Genomic DNA, 17,411 nt, shown 5'->3' on the forward strand with positions numbered 1-17,411 from the left:
GGCACGTCCACCAAAGGTGATAGAAAGTACCTTCAGTCTCTTTACATTTCCAACACTTGTTGTCGGGCAAATGATAAATTTTTGCCAGCTTAACTGGGGTCATGTACCACCTATATACCATTTTCATAATGTTTTCCTTTAAGGCATTACATGCCGTAAATTTAATACCGGTGTTCCATAACCATTCCCAGTCAGCAGACATAATGTTATGACCAATATCCTGTGCCCACTTAATCATAGCCGATTTAACTGTTTCATCCTGTGTATTCCATTTCAGCAGCAAGCTATACATTCTTGATAAATTCTTAGTATTGGGTTCTAGCAGTTCAGTCTCTAGTTTTGATTTTTCCACCTGGAAGCCAATTTTCCTATCCTGTTTGAAAAACTCCATTATTTGATGATATTGAAGCCAATTTTGTACCTTATGTTTCATTTTCTCATGACTTTGTAATTTCAATTTATCTCCCTCCTGTTCCAAAATTTCCCAATATTTCGGCCATCCGACCTCCATATTGAGTTTCTTCACTGCCTTAGCTTCCACAGGTGACACCCATCTAGGGGTTTTGTTTTCCAACAGATCTTTGTATCTTATCCAAACATTAAACAATGCTTTTCTGACAATATGATTTTTAAAGGCACTATGCAGCTTAATTTTATCATACCATAGATATGCATGCCAACCAAATGCGTTGTTGAAGCCTTCCAGATCCAAAATATCTGTATTCTCGAGGAGCATCCACTCTTTGAGCCAGCAAAACGCTGCTGCCTCATAGTACAATTTTAAGTCCGGCAGGGCAAAACCCCCTCTTTCCTTGGCATCTGTCAGTATTTTAAATTTAATTCTGGGCTTTTTGCCGTGCCAGACAAATTTCGAAATATCTTTCTGCCACCTCTTGAAACATTCCATCTTGTCAAGAATCTGCAAGGTCTGAAACAAGAATAACATCCTAGGCAATACATTCATTTTAATCACTGCAATTCGACCTAACATTGACAATTTCAAATTTGACCATATTTCTAGATCTTTTTTGATTTCTGACCAACATTTTTCATAATTATCCTTATACAGATTCACATTTTTAGATGTCAGATAAACCCCTAGGTATTTCACCTTCTTGACCACCGTCAGCCCTGTCTCCTCTTGGAATTTCTCCTTTTCCATATCTGTTAAGTTTTTCCCTAAGACTTTAGTTTTTTGTTTATTCAGCTTAAATCCAGCTACCTGGCCAAACTGCTGGATTATTTCTAACACCTTTTTCGTACTAGTGTTTGGCTCTTGCAAAGTCAATACCAGGTCATCTGCAAATGCTCTTAACTTGTAATGTTTAGCTCCGACCTGTACACCTTTGACCTGCTGGTCATTTCTAATCATATTCAGCAAGACCTCCAGAACAGAAATAAAAAGCAATGGGGAAATTGGGCACCCCTGTCGTGTTCCTTTTTCTATCTTAAGTTCCTCAGTTAGTACATTATTTACAATCAACTTAGCCTTTTGTTCAGAATATATTGCACCCAAGCCATTCTCAAAACCTTGGCCTACCCCCATCCCATGAAGATTCTTTATCATAAATCTCCAAGAAATATTGTCAAAGGCTTTCTCCGCGTCCACAAAAATCAATACTGCTTTGGTGTTTATATTCACCTCTAGCTTTTCCAAAATGTCTATTATATTCCTTACATTGCCTGACAGGTGTCTTTTTGGGAGAAAGCCTGCTTGGTCCTTGTGAATCTTCTCCATCAACACTCTTTTAAATCTTTTCGCCAAAATGTCTGCAAAAATTTTGTAATCCACATTAAGTAATGATATTGGGCGGTAGTTCTTAAGTTGAGTCTTTTCAGTCTCTGTCTTTGGTATGAGTGAAATATACGCTTCTTTTCACGATTCAGGTGCCTTTTTTCCCACTAAAATCTCATTACAAACTTCTTTTAACGGTTGAATCAACCATTCCTTCAAAGACTTGTAGTATCTAGAAGATAGTCCATCTGGTCCTGGAGATTTGCCCAATTGCATTTTCTGAATGGCAGCCTCTATCTCTTGTTCTGTTATTCTCTGGTTCAGATCCAACTTACTCTGGTGAGAGATTTTTTGTAATCCATATTTGTCAAGGAATTTATCTATATCTTCTTCATTTTGCGGTCCTTGAGTATAAAGTTTTTTAAAATAGCTTAAAAAGCAATTTCTAATTTCATTAGGTTTAGATATGCTCTTTCCATCCACTTCTAGACTTGTAACTGTATTTAATTTCTGCCTTTTCTTCAGTTGCCATGCCAGAAGTTTACCACATTTGTCTGCCGATTCAAATGTCTTCTGTTTCAATTGCTTTATCTTCCATTCAATCTGTTGATTCATCAATTCCATGTATTGTGTTTGATATAACTTGATCTCTCTCAAAATCTCCTGGGACTTTGGTTTTGATCTTAATTTTTTCTCTCCTTCCTTTATCTTTTCCAGAATCTTTTCCTTCTTCTCATTCTGTTTCTTCCTTTTTATTGAGTTTTGTTGAATCAGAAAACCTCGCATCACGGCTTTGCTCGCGTCCCAGATCACTCTTTTCTCCACATCGGCCCTTAAGTTTATTTCAAAGTAGTCCTTTAAAGTTTTTTGGGCCTTCATGAGGATCTCCTTATCTCGAAAGAGGGTGTCATTCATTCTCCATCTAAATTGACCAGTTGTTGTAAGTTTCATTTCCATCTTCACGGCGTTATGGTCGGAGCAGGTTTTTGGGCAGATTTCTACCTTTTTAATCTTTGGAGCCATCCCACTAGTAATCCAAATTTGATCAATTCTGGTCCAGGTCATCATTGCTTGGGAGAAAAAGGTTCCCTCTCTCTCAAGAGGGTTTCTTGTTCTCCATATGTCTATTAAGTCCATATTTTCCGTCATCTCAAAGAAAGTCTTAGGAAGTCTTCCTTCCTTGGTAGCTGTCAGTCTTTGTGCCTTGTCCATGTTAGTGGAGACCACACCGTTCATGTCTCCCATAATTATCATATTGTAGTCCAGATAGTCTATCAAAGTCTCATGGAGTTTCTTAAAGAATTCAGCTTTGCCATCATTTAGTGCGTAAATTCCAACTATCAAAATTTTTTCTCCTTGTACTTGAATCTCAACTGCCAAATATCTCCCTTGTTCATCTTTAAACATCATTTTTGGAGCCCACTTCTCTTTTACATATATGACAACTCCTCTTTTTTTAACTTTGTCTGATGATATAAATTCTTGTCCTAATCTTTTATTTATAAGTAGTCTCCTGTGAGCTCTGGTTATATGTGTCTCTTGTAGGCATATCAAATCCAGTTGTTCTCTGTTCAAAATATGAAAAACTTGTCGTCTCCTCAAGGGCACATTGAGCCCATTACAATTCCAACTAAGGAATTGCAGAGCCATCTTGTTATTTTTCTGGCACTCCTCCAACAGCTCCAAGTTGTTGCTCTTCCTCTGATGGTGGTGGTTTATGTCCAAACGAAAGATTCAGAATGTCTATTGCTCTCCTCTGTTCTGCAAGTGGGTCCACAGTTCCCTTCTGTAAGTCCTCTCGATTTCTTTCCAAAAATTTCTCTTTGTCTTGTATGGTCTTTATTTTCACCTTCTTCCCCTTGTAATCAAAGGACAGTCCCTGTGGAAATTCCCACCTGAAAAGTATAGTATTCTTCTTTAGCAGATAAACCAAGTCCTTATAGAAGGCTCTCAAATCCAGAATGTGTTTAGGAATGTCTTTAAAAATCTGTACGGCTGAATTTCCAATTTGCAAGGCCTTTTCAAAATGTAGTCTTAATATTTTGTCTCTTTCTTCCTTGGATCTAAGTGTAATCAAACAATCTCTCGGGGTCTTTCTGTTCTGTTTTTTACCCAGTCTAAACGCTGTTGTAATTTTAAATTCGTCTTCCTCCAAATCTTCCCAACAGTCAGCAAACTCTTGTGTTAAAAACTCCACGAGATTGTCAGCTTCGTTCTCTGGTATCAGTCTTAATTTCAAGTTTCTCTCTTTTCTTTGTAATTCCCACAGAGCCAAAGTTGCATCATGTTCATGCACCTTTTTGGCAATCGGTTGTAAGTTCTCTTGAGTCTCTCCAGCAATAGCTCTAGCTTCTTCAGCAATTTTACGTGTAGCAGAGTTTTCCTCAACCAATTTATTTATAGATTCTGTGTTCTGGTCTAGTCTTGCTGAAATTTCTGTTAATTTTTGTGTGTTTTCTGAAGTCTGTTTTGTTAAGGACTCCAGGGATTGGTTTATCTTAAGTAAGGCTTGTGTCACAGCATCCATGGAGACAGCTGTCACTTTTTCTTGTCCTATTGTTCCTGTAGGTCCTATAGGCCCTGCAGAAGTTACACCTGTGATCGAGCCTCTTTTCTTTAGTTGCTGTTGCTGCTGGTGGTGCTGTTGTTGTTGTTTGGTCTTGGCTCTTGTGACTATCTCTTCTTGTGAACCACTCATGTCAAGGTCGTTTCTCACGGGAGCTGTTTCCCGATGGAAAGTTCCACTTAAGCTGTGTCGGCCTTTACTTTACCCTCTAGGGGGAGCAAATCAAAATGTCCGAATACCAAGGCAAAGAGAATATCCAAATACGTAAGGAAGAGAGAAAAGGAAAAATTTAAACAAGTATAGCAGGAGGCTTGTAACTGGAAATTGCCACAGTTTCCCAATAGATACAGTCTCAGCCTGCTCTGATATACTGTAGCCAGACTATGCCAAAACTTTGTATCACAATGTAACTTTCACAGGGAAAAGTCAGTTCAGTGTCCTATTGTCTTATTAAGCAGACCGTTTCAGTTTCTTGAGACAGCAGAGGATTTTTTCTTTTAAATAAATCATGCAGTTGCTAATGTCTCTCTTGCCTCCCCTCTGCCCTGCTAGCTAGAGGGGAGATCTAAGGTCCAAATGTCAGGTTTAATTAAACAGAAACAAAGTTTCTGACGGATGCAGCTTTTCAGTTCCGTTGCTTTCACTTTCATGCAGTCGGGGGAGGGCAGGCTTCCTTATTTTTTCACCTCCCCGTTTTCAGCCAAATTTCCAGATTATAATTCCAAATAAAGATTCCGTTTTACTCACGGGTTTTTTCTGTCCAAAATTTACAGGAAGGAATCGGCGCTCTCCACTAATAGCGACGCGGCTTCACCCTGCGGGCTGGGTAGCGATTCTCAGCACCGCGCTCCCCCGATGTCGTTCCAGAGCCTTTAAAAAGGCTCTTTCTGCGGTAAGGGGGGGCGCTTCTGGTGCCCACCGAATCTCCTTGTTCACAGGCTTCTGCGCCTGTGATTTTAGGGGTCCCCCGCTTGCCGTAGCGGGGCAGACCCGAACTCGCAGGGCTGTCCTTTTCCGGAGCTCGGAAAAAGGACCGCCATTAGCGCTGGCGCCGACCGGAAGTGTTCTCAAAGCTACAAACATGAGTCTGACCAAACTGCGGGAGGCAGTGGAAGACAGGAGTGCCTGGCGTGCTCTCGTCCATGGGGTCATGAAGAGTCGGACACGACTAAACAAGAAGAAGATTGAATTATTGCCTCTATTAATTGGGTTTTATTGCTGGGTTGCTTCTAACTAACAAGTTTCTTTGGTCGGCTCCATAGATTTTCAATTGGGTTAAGGTCTGGGCTATGTATTTTTGGGCATTTGTTGTTGTTGTTTAGCTGTGTCCGACGCTTCATCTGCATTTTGGGCATTTACGGCATTTACATTCCCATTAATGACACAAATTCTAGCCACACCTTTGGCTGTCATACAACCCCAGATCATAACACTAATTGGGTGTTTCACAGTAGGTGTAATGCAAGTAGGATGTACCGTATTTTTTGCTCGATAATACGCACCTGACCATAACACGCGCATAGTTTCTAGAGGAGGAAAACAAGAAAAAAAATCTGAATGAAACAGTGGATGTATCATTTTTGTGCTTCATGCTGTGGCCACAGACATGTGATTTGACGGTGAGTTTGGGGTAGCCCAATGCAAAAATCCTGAGAATCCATGTGGATCTGTGCTTTGTAACCACGTTTTTGCACCATAGTGGCCTGAGGTAACAGTGGGTGCGTGATTTTTTTGGTGCAGGCTGTAGCTATGGACATGCTATATGATCTGATGGTGAATTTGGGGTGACCCTATGCAAAGATCCTGAGGATCCATGTGGATCCGTGCTTTGTAACCACGTTTTAAGTGGGGAGGGAAGGAAAAACACAGAAGGGACAAGGAGCACGAGAGGGGTGTGCGGAGAAGCAGCTGGCTAACAATGCAGGAGAGGGGTTTAACGGGAGGGAAGAAAGTAAGGCAAAAGTTTCCACCCACCCAAGCCAGCCCCCCCCTCTCTCTCTCCCTCTCCCACCTGCATTTTCCGGCTGCCTGCGATGCTGGACGCAGCAGCAGCAGCGGAGCACAGAGAGGAGGAGGTGGTGGCTGTCGGCTGCGCTCCTAGCCGACGGAACCTGAGCCAGGTGGGCTGGAGTTTGAGCAAACACAGCAACCAAAAACAGTGGGCCCTGAGGCAGAATGCAGGAAAGCAGCAACCTCCTCTCTTTAGCCTTCCCTCCTCCGCGATCTGATTTTTGCCTGATTTTTGCCCCTGTACTCGGGCCAGTCGGCTCCAGGGACCACACATTCGCTCAATAACATGCACAGACATTTCCCCTTACTTTTTAGGAGAAAAAAATATGAGTGTTATATAGAGAAAAATACGGTAAATCTCTGATTCCTCTCACTTATTTCATGCCATCACTACCAAACAAGGAGATTTGGGTATCATCACTGCAAATAACACTGTCACATTGTTCCGCTGTCCAGTTAACATGGGTTTTAGCCCAGTTTAATCTTTTCAACCTTTGTTTGAAAGAGAGCAATGGCTTTTTCCTTGGAATTCAAGCATTTAGACCATATTCCTGCAGTCTGCGCCGAACAGTCCTTGTACTCAACTTCACATTACCGTATTTTTTGCCCTATAGGACGCACCGGCCCATAGGACGCACCTAGTTTTTTGGGGGGGAAATCAAGGGAAAATTTTTTATTTCCCCCACAGGTTTACGCAGCCATCCCCAAGCTAGAAGAGGGAGACGGAGCGCTCCGTCTCCCTCTTCTGCCTTCAGGGACAGCTTGCCCCACTATCCCGCGAGCTTGTGGGGCTGGTGGGGGGAGAAGCAGGCTTGCTTCTCCCCCTCCAGTTCAGGTCGGGGAATAGGGGGGTGGCGGCGCTCCGCCATCCCCCTATCCCCCGAGCTTGTGGGGCTGGCGGGGGGGGAGAAGCAAGCTTGCTTCTCCCCCTCCAGTTCAGGTCGGGGAATAGGGGGGTGGCGGCGCTCCGCCATCCCCCTATCCCCCCGAGCTTGTGGGGCTGGCGGGGGGGAAAGCAGGCTTGCTTCTCCCCCCCCCAGCCTCCAGATCAGGTCGGGGAATAGCGGGGTGGCGGCGCTCCACCATCACCCTATCCCCCGAGCTTGTGGGGCTGGCAGGGGGGAAAGCAAGCTTGCTTCTCCCCCCCCCCAGCCTCCCGATCAGGTCGGGGAATAACGGGGTGGTGGCGCTCCGCCATCCCCCTATCCCCCGAGCTTGTGGGGCTGGCGGGGGGGAGAAGCAGGCTTGCTTCTCCACCCCCCCCGCCTCCAGATCAGGTTGGGGAATAGCGGGGTGGCGGCGCTCTGCCATCCCCCTATTCCCCGAGCTTGTGGGGCTGGCGGGGGGGAGAAGCAAGCTTGCTTCTCCCCTCCGCCAGCCTCCAGATCAGGTCGGGGAATAACGGGGTGGCGGTGCTCCGCCATCCCCCTATCCCCCGAGCTTGTGGGGCTGGCAGGGGGGGAGAAGCAGGCTTGCTTCCCCCCCCCCCAGATCAGGTCGGGGAATAGCGGGGTGGCGGCGCTGCACCTCCCCGCTGTCCCCAGCTTTTGGGTGCAGGCTGCTGCCCCGCAAGCCTTGCGAGCCCGCGGGACATCCCGCCTGGCTTGCAAGACTTGGGATAGCTTCCTGAAGCCTGGAGAGCGAGAGGGGTCGGTGCGCACCAACCCCTCTCGCTCTCCAGGCTTCAGCGAAAGCCTGCATTCGCCCCATAGGATGCACCCAGATTTCCCCTTCATTTTTGGAGGGGGAAAAGTGTGTCCTATAGGGCGAAAAATACGGTACATTGCTCCATGTCAACTTGCATACTCGGATGATTTTCTTCTGTCATGTAGGCACATCTCTCAATACTTCTATTGTCACTTGCTGTTGTGCACCTTTTCCTGCCTTTACCAGTCTGATTTTGTAGTGACCGAAGTCTCTTTATGTTGTTTAGTTGTGTCTGACTCTTTGTGACCCCATGGACCAGAGCATGACAGGCACACTGGTCTTCAGTTGGTCAAACTCATGTTAGTTGCTTTGAGAACACTGTCCCACCATGTCATCCTCTGTCGTCCCCTTCTCCTTGGGCCCTCAATCTTTCCCAACATCAGGGTCTTTTCCAGGGAATCTTCTCTTCTTAGGAGGTAGCCAAAGTATTGGAGCCTCAGCTTCAGGATCTGTCCTACCAGTGAGCACTCAGGGCTGATTTCCTTAAGAATGGATAGGTTTGATCTTCTTGTAGTCCATGGGACTCTCAAGAGTCTCCTCCAGTACCATAATTCATAGAATCATAGAATCATAGAATCATAGAATCATAGAGTTGGAAGAGACCACAAGGGCCATCGAGTCCAACCCCCTGCCAAGCAGGAAACACCATCAGAGCACTCCTGACATATGGTTGTCAAGCCTCTGCTTAAAGACCTCCAAAGTAGGAGACTCTACCACACTCCTTGGCAGCAAATTCCACTGTCGAACAGCTCTTACTGTCAGGAAGTTCTTCCTAATGTTTAGGTGGAATCTTCTTTCTTGTAGTTTGGATCCATTGCTCCGTGTCCGCTTCTCTGGAGCAGCAGAAAACAACCTTTCTCCCTCCTCTATGTGACATCCTTTTATATATTTGAACATGGCTATCATATCACCCCTTAACCTCCTCTTCTCCAGGCTAAACATGCCCAGCTCCCTTAGCCGTTCCTCATAAGGCATCGTTTCCAGGCCTTTGACCATTTTGGTTGCCCTCCTCTGGACACGTTCCAGTTTGTCAGTGTCCTTCTTGAACTGTGGTGCCCAGAACTGGACACAGTACTCCAGGTGAGGTCTGACCAGAGCAGAATACAGTGGCACTATTACTTCCCTTGATCTAGATGCTATACTCCTATTGATGCAGCCCAGAATTGCATTGGCTTTTTTAGCTGCCGCGTCACACTGTTGGCTCATGTCAAGTTTGTGGTCAACCAAGACTCCTAGATCCTTTTCACATGTACTGCTCTCAAGCCAGGTGTCACCCATCTTGTATTTGTGCCTCTCATTTTTTTTGCCCAAGTGCAATACTTTACATTTCTCCCTGTTAAAATTCATCTTGTTTGTTTTGGCCCAGTTCTCTAATGTGTCAAGGTCGTTTTGAAGTGTGATCCTGTCCTCTGGGGTGTTAGCCACCCCTCCCAGTTTGGTGTCATCTGCAAATTTGATCAGGATGCCCTTGAGTCCATCATCCAAGTCGTTGATAAAGATGTTGAATAAGACCGGGCCCAAGACAGAGCCCTGTGGCACCCCACTAGTCACTCTTCTCCAGGATGAAGAGGAACCATTGATGAGCACCCTTTGGGTTCGGTCAGTCAGCCAGTTACAAATCCACTGAGTGGTAGCATAGTCAAGACCACATTTTACCAGCTTCTTTACAAGAATATCATGGGGCACCTTGTCAAATGCCTTGCTGAAATCAAGGTAGGCTATATCCACTGCGTTCCCTTCATCTACCAAGCATCAATTCAAAAGCATCAATTCTTTGGCGATCAGCCTTCTTTATGGTCCAGCTCTCACTTCCATACATCACTACTGGGAAGACCATGGCTTTTAACTATACGGACCTTTGTTGGCAAGGTGATGTCTCTGCTTTTTAAGATGCTGTCTAGGTTTGTCATCGCTTTTCTCCCAAGAAGCAGGCGTCTTTTAATTTCGTGACTGCTGTCACCATCTACAATGATCATGGAGCCCATGGAGTTTGTGGGGTGCTAAATTCATGAGTTCAATAAATGTTAGAATTTAATTAGAGCGTGTGTGTTAAAACTGTGCTTCAGACCCTCAAGTGTTAGAATGTACTGAAGAGCCATTTGTATTAAGATGGATGTTACAAGTATATCGTATTAAGATGGACTTTGCTACTGTGGCCATGGGAGAAGGCAGAACCTCCTGGGGTGTGTGTGCTGGGAACCTCTCCATTGTAGGCTCAGGTTGTATATATGCGTTAATAAACCATATATCATAAAGACACTACAATCTCTGCTGTGCCTCATTTTCCAAAAGGAAACATGGATCCCCTATGTAGTGTGCCTGGAACTCCTTGGAATCTTGCACTGCTCAGAGATTGGGAGCGGCTTGCAACAATAGTCAGTTTTCCTCCATGGAGTTCAAACTCACACGTATGCATTGAGCCACTGGAAGCTGCTGCTGTCAGTGGCCTGCTTTGCATATCATGGTAAACCAAACTGGTCAACCAGGACTGTGCAAGCATGCTGGCTCAGAGAGGAGCTCCTTTGCTCCTCTCCAAGCTTTCCAGCTCAGTACAGGATGGCAGATAAGCCAAAGTTTGGCTTAGCCAGTCCTCCAAACTCAGGATCATGGTGAAGGCGTTCCATAGCCATGACCAATCCAAAAACCCCGGGGAGGAGCACAGCAGGCATGAGTTATTCATTGGGAGACAGTCCTGGTTGCTTTGATTTATTGCTTACCCTTCACTCTTAAGGTCCCAAGGTGGGTCACAGCAGTTTAAAATGCAACATTAAATTGAGGGTATTACCCTGCCACCATAAGAGGATTGTCTCCTTCAATCAGAGGTGCCAACTTGTGAGGGAAATGGGGGGGCATTGCCGCATGCATGATATTCAGATGTTGTATCAGGATGTTGGGAGGAGCCAAACATGGAAGCAATGCAGCTTCAGTGGTGGGTGACTCCTCCTCTTGCCACTGCCAGCAGCCGGTGGCTGCTTCCCCACTCCTCCCTCCACAGCAGCCGGAGAAGAAAGAGCCAGCCACGGAAGCCCTGCCATGCTCAGCTCCCTGATATGGGGGGGGGCAAAAGAGTTGGGGCCCCAGGCATTAGCACCCTTACCTCCATGTTGTTTGACATACAGGCATCTCCATATCTTCTCCATAAGGTTATCACCTCATCTCCATGGCTCTAGTTCAGAGTTTTCCAAACTCTGTCATAACACATTAGTGTGTTGCCTACAGTGTGTTGTGCAAACTCTCCCCACACTCGTCCTAGGGCTGGAAAGGAGTTAGTTTAACCTCCGGTTTGCTAGTAAAATTGAATTACTGTGGTGCAAAATGATGCAAAACTGAATTACTGTGTCATTAAATGATGCATGCCTAAAAGGTGTGTCACCAACATGAAAAGTTTGGAAAGCTCTGCTCTAGTTGGTCAACCTGGGTGCAGGGCACATTTTGATAGATGCTGGAGGTGTAGCCGTTGCTCCATTTTGAGCTGCTCAGTGTTTTTCCTCTCATTTTCTGGGTGAGGGTAGCACATGGTAGAAGTTGTGCCAGAATAGTGATGGTGCATTTCTCCCCTTGTCGTATAGGATCCCTCTGTCCAATGGCCTGATATGGGCGCAATATCACTGGTTTTTGAAAGTCCTCCTGACACCAGTTACAACAAGCAACCAAGACTTAAAGATCTTCACACATTGTCAATGACAGTCTGCTCTCATCTTAGAATGTTTTTTTCACAAAAAAATTGGCAGGAATATGTTTGTTTTTTTGGAGAGTACATAAGACATGTTTTCACAAGTGTGGAAATAAAAGGGAAATATTTATTTGGTGGGGAAATTAATCTAGCAAGTTTTCTGAAGAATGTAAACCCTTTTTTACGACACAAAAGCCAAAGCTCAAGCAAAACAACAACAGAGAATCTGAGATGTAGAAATTTGGGAAACTGTCATAGATTGAAATCCCCTTTTGCAAATTGAAAATAAGCTGTTACAGTATAGAAAAGGCCACTTCACTGACCTTGTTTACCTATGCCTCCTTTGTTACCAGATCTGCTAGTGCACGTATTCAGATGCACACACAACTTTCATGTCTTATCCCTCCCTCCTGTCCATAACTATGTGAGGTAAATTAGTGTGAGACTGATCCCAGTTGAGTGAGAATTTGGACCCAGGTCTCAAGAGTCTATGGACAGCAATCTACCACACCCAGCTGATCTCACATTGTTAATAGATTTCATACATTTATTGCAAGAGATATCTGCACTCTGTGATACGCAAATCCTAATTCAGCCAAGAATCTCCTTGCAGAAGGGATTGGAGGGCTTGAGTCAGCAGCATCTGTGAGTTGACAGAAATTTGAATATAGCAACAGTGAAAGTTTGGGAAAGCTGATCACAGCAGCTGGGTGTGCTGATAGAGAGGATCAGGGCAGACCAAATAAGTAAGAAGATCCAAATAAGTGGATTAGTCACATACCAGAACACACATTACTTCTAGTTTTTAACCTCCCGTTGATTTTGGTGTAAGTGTTTACTTATGGAGAAAGGGAGAGGGAGGATAAAAGGGGAATCAAAAAGCAAGTTGTTAGGCATGTCAGGAATTTGGCTGAGGAGTGTGTGGTGCAATGTGATGTCTCCATTTGTTAGTCTCCATCAGGATTTACAAGTAGAGCTGCTTTCATTTGCTGGCAGTTCTGATAGTGTCTCCTGCAGCTCATGTGAGTCACTTGCCGACTCATGGGCACCAAAGGCTACTTCTATGTTCTTCCCAACTGTGGCAACAATGGATTGATACACACAGCATGTGTGTTCTCTGGTGGCTTGAACAATTAACTGTACAATCTTATACATCTTATACTCAATGGCACTTATTGCAAGGTAAGTCACTATAGGACTGAAAAGTTAAGGTCAAGGAAAAACTGTAATCACAGTTGATGCCTATGCTTGGTGATACAATCCATCTCTGTTGTTTCTGTTTCAAAAGAGAGGAATATTTTTAGCTAGGGTTTAAGTGACTGCAGGTGGCGCTGTGGGTTAAGCCACAGAGCCTAGGGCCTGCCGATCAGGTCGGCAGTTTGAATCCCCGCAACGGGGTGAGCTCCCGTTGCTTGGTCCCTGCTCCTGCCAACCTAGCAGTTCAAAAGCACGAAATGCAAGTAGATAGGTACCCCTCCGACGGGAAGGTAAACGGCGTTTCCATGCGCTGCTCTGGTTTGCCAGAAGCATCCTACATCATGCTGGCCACATGACCCGGAACCTGTACGCCGGCTCCCTCAGCCAATAAAGCGAAATGGGTGCTGCAACCCCAGAGTCGTCCACAACTGGACCTAACAGTCAGGGGTCCCTTTACCTTTAAGTGATGGAAAAGGCCTGTGCTTATGTAGTCCCATTGAGTTGAATGGGGCTTACTGCCGGATGAACATAGAATTGAAGTGTGGGTCTTTTTTTGAGAGAGATGGGCTGTTCCAACTTTCAAGGTAAGTTTTCTTTAAGAAACCAACTATATAAATGTAAAAAAGAAGTTAAGAGCAAATTGATACTAGATTAATTTTAAGGTATTCCCTATTGGAAATGTTACAGTCAAGCATGGATGGCGAACCACACACCCAAGGATCAAATGCCTCTGGTGTTTAGGACTTTCCCCAGGTCTGAGTCATTTTGGGCTTTTTGCACTAACATGAGCACCAGAAACCAACTGGCAACCAATGCAGCTGTTTTGCAACAAAGGTTATATGTGATCTCAGTGGAACTCCAGCCAGTAATCTCACCACTGCACTTGGCCCAACTGAAGTTTCCAAGTCATCTTCAAGGGCAGCCCTACATATAGCACATTGTAGTAATCCAATCTGGAAGTTTTATGATCAAGTTATTTGTATCCAAAAGGTAGCTGGAGAACCAACTGGAGCTAGAAAATGGAACTTGGAAACTACCTAGGGCACTTGAGCTTCCAAATGAGTGTTGAATCCAGGAGCGTTGAATCGAGCTGTAGACCAGGAGTCAGCAACCTTTTTCAGCCATGGGCCGGTCCACCGTCCCTCAGACCATGTGGTGGGCCGGACTATATATTTTTTTTGGGGGGTGGAATGAACGAATTCCTATGCCCCACAAATAACCCAGCGATGCATTTTAAATAAAAGGGCATATTCTACTCATGTAAAAACATGCTGATTCCCGGACCGTCCATGGGCCACACTGAGAAGGCGATTGGGCCACAGCTGGCGCCCGGGCCTTAGGTTGCCTAGTAGACCTATTCCTCCCAGGGGAGTGTAACATCACTCAGGACATGCTGTCTGCCCACCTCCTGGATCATAACACTTTTGTGTTTTCAGGATCCACCATCAATTTATTGGCTCTTCACCACCAAAAGTCACTCCCAAATCAGACAGAACAGAGAGAGCCGGCCTACAGGGTGTCATCCATGTATTGATGACACTTTACTCCAAATTTCCTCCCCCCCCCAAAAAAATTTTTTTATTGGTTTTCACAGAATTATAAACAAACACATAAAACAAACAAACATAAATCATAACCTTATTAAAAATTGCACTTATTAACATTCTTAAGTGACTTCCTCGCTTCCCCTTGGTGGAATTTCAATGCATATTCTTTTAACGGTTTTCCAATTCACAGTTCTTATAAAGTTTAACTTGAACATTAACATCCTTAGATCTTTTCGTTTTGAAATTAAACATATTAATTCATCACTTAACTTATATAAAATCCTAAGCCCACTGAGTAACTGCAAGCTGTTTCCAATTAATTTAACTTGACATATTTAACTAAGTAATCATTAAATTTAGTCCATTCTTCCTGATACTCCTCCTCCTCCTGGTCACGGACTCTTCCGGTTAGGTCGGCTAGCTCTGAAAAATCCGTCATCTTCATCTGCCATTCTTCCACCGTTGGTAGTTCTTGCGTTTTCCACTTTTTAGCTAGTAAAGTTCGAGCAGCAGTTGTGGCATACAAAAATTCTAAACCTGTTATTCCAAGAAGAAAGGCCTCTGGTTTCTATACAGTCTTATAAATGTATATTTCAACATTTTTTCCAATTCATTATAAATCTTTTCCCACACTTTACTCCAAATTTCCTGATGACGTGTCCCAGAGGCTTCGTATAGGTATTAAATAGTGGGGGGGGGGGGAAGATTAAACCCTTCGGGACACCAGTTGCTGAACAGTGGTGTCCCATGACGACTTTCTGGAAACAGCGCTAAAGATAGGAGCTGAAGAACAATGCTCCAACCTCCCTGACAGTATCAAAAGCCGAACAGAGAGATCAAGGACAAGTAGTCACACTCCCCCATTTCTCTCCCAACGAATGTCAGTCAGGGTGGCCAAGGCAAGGTGAAGCCAGACTGGAATGGATCCAAGTAATTAGTTTTCTCCAAGCATGCCTGAAGGTGAAGCACCTCAAAGGGGGATGTTCTACTCCTTCAATACAAGTGGTACTTCCCTTTGAAGTATTGCTCACTTCCTGGATCCACCCAGCCAACCCCCTGTGGCCAGCTCTGAGGACTTAAGATGGGCACGACTGTTTACTGCCATATCTTCCTCCTCAATGTTAGTGGCACAGAAATTTTAGCAAATATATACCTAATAAAGTGCAATGGGGTAATTCACATTCATGGGGCTTCACACTTTTGCCTCTCACCTCATCCATCACTTGCCTGTTGCTTCCAGAAAGCTGCCCCAAAGGGAAAGGTAAGGTAGAGGACCCCTGGATGGTTAAGTCCAGTCAAAGGCGACTATGGGGTGCCGCGCTCATCTCGCTTTTCAGGCCGCGGGAGCCGGTGTTTGTCTGCATAAAGCTTTTCCAGGTCATGTGGCCAGCATGACTAAACTGCTTCTGGTGCAACGGGACGCAACAGGACACTGACAAGTGCCAGAGTCCATGCACAAGGAAACACTGTTTACTTTCCCGCCACAGTAGTATCTATCTACCGGCACTCGTATGCTTCCGAATGTTGGCAGGAGCTAGGACAAAACAACAGAGTGGCAGATGAAGATGTTGGACTTTTTGGAGATGGCTGACCTGATTGGAAGAATCCGCGATCAGAAAGAAGAGGAGTTTCAAGAAGAACGGAAGAAATTCAAAGACTATTTAGCCAAATATTGTAACATAAGATAATTAGAAGTCACTTGAAAGTATCAAACAGGCTTAGGATTAGAATAAGAATGAACTGTAAAACATTATGGATTTAGATCATTAAGAAAGAGAAGAAGATAGTAAATTGAAAGAGTTAATTTTATTAGAAATTTGATTTTGGAGAACTGTTACAAGTTTGATACAATGAAATTCAGTAAGGGGGGATTTGAGGAAGTCAGCTAACAATGAAAGTTAAATGGGGTTTTAGAAGTAATGTGTTTATATTTTTGTTTTGTTTTTTTCTTTAGTATTGTGATGTGTTTTGTGTGTTTTATATGTTATGTTTGTTATAAATGTGGAAAATTAATAATTTTTTGACAACAAAACAACAGAGGCTCACCCCACTGTGTGGATTCAAACCGGCAAGCCCAAGAGGCTCAGTGGTTTAGACCCCAGCGCCACCCGCCTCCCTCACTCAAAAGGGTATCCAGCCCTTGGATTGCAAAAGCTTCCGCACCTCGGCAGTGCGGGGAAAGATAAGAGCAAACGCTGGTTTAAAACTTTCCCTCCCTGCCCCCTTTTAAAGAAAAGCAAGATGGTAAGAACTGTGAAGAAGGAAAACCTGGATGCTGTATCACAAATTAACAACATAATTTATGCTGCTTATTAACTGTGCAGTGGAACACTGTACTTGTTGTGTTAAGAATGTTTAAAACTGTCCCTTCATTGATGCAGTCATTTCTTTTCTTTGTTTACTAAAACTTGTAAAATGTCTATTAATAACAACAGCTGCAACTACATTTCTTAACCCTTCTTGATTGGTGTCTAAAGTCCAAAAAAATTAGCATAGCAGTAACTGTTTATTTTTTCATTTTAAAATTCACCAATCCAATATCAATGTTCAATGCAAAAAATAAAGAGATATTCCAATCAAGTGTATTTCAGTGGTTGCAATATTGAAAATACATAGCTAAAGAACAATACATATGAAGCCTCCATCCAAAACGTAACTACTTGGCATGTGTCCTACTTGAGTTTATAAAATATGAAATGAACATTGTTACGGATTTGTCATAGGTTGATTTACAGTATTTTTCCATGTATAAGACGACCCCTATTTTTTTGAACCCAAAATTAATAAATCAATACTTTAAACAGCCTGTAACAGTTGGCAGAAGCAGCAGTGGAGCTCCAACCTGCAAGGCACCCTTGCCTTGTTGAGCTTTCTTGGGGGAAGTTGGCCAAAGTGGTTGAGAAGGAGGCAGCAGCAGCAGGCGGGGGCCAGCGTCCCCCAAAAGAGCGCCAGGTGAAATAATTTGTGGTTCTGGCG

The sequence above is a fragment of the Podarcis liolepis genome, assembly GCF_965112155.1.
Source record: "Podarcis liolepis genome assembly, chromosome: 10".
Taxonomy (NCBI): domain Eukaryota; kingdom Metazoa; phylum Chordata; class Lepidosauria; order Squamata; family Lacertidae; genus Podarcis; species Podarcis liolepis.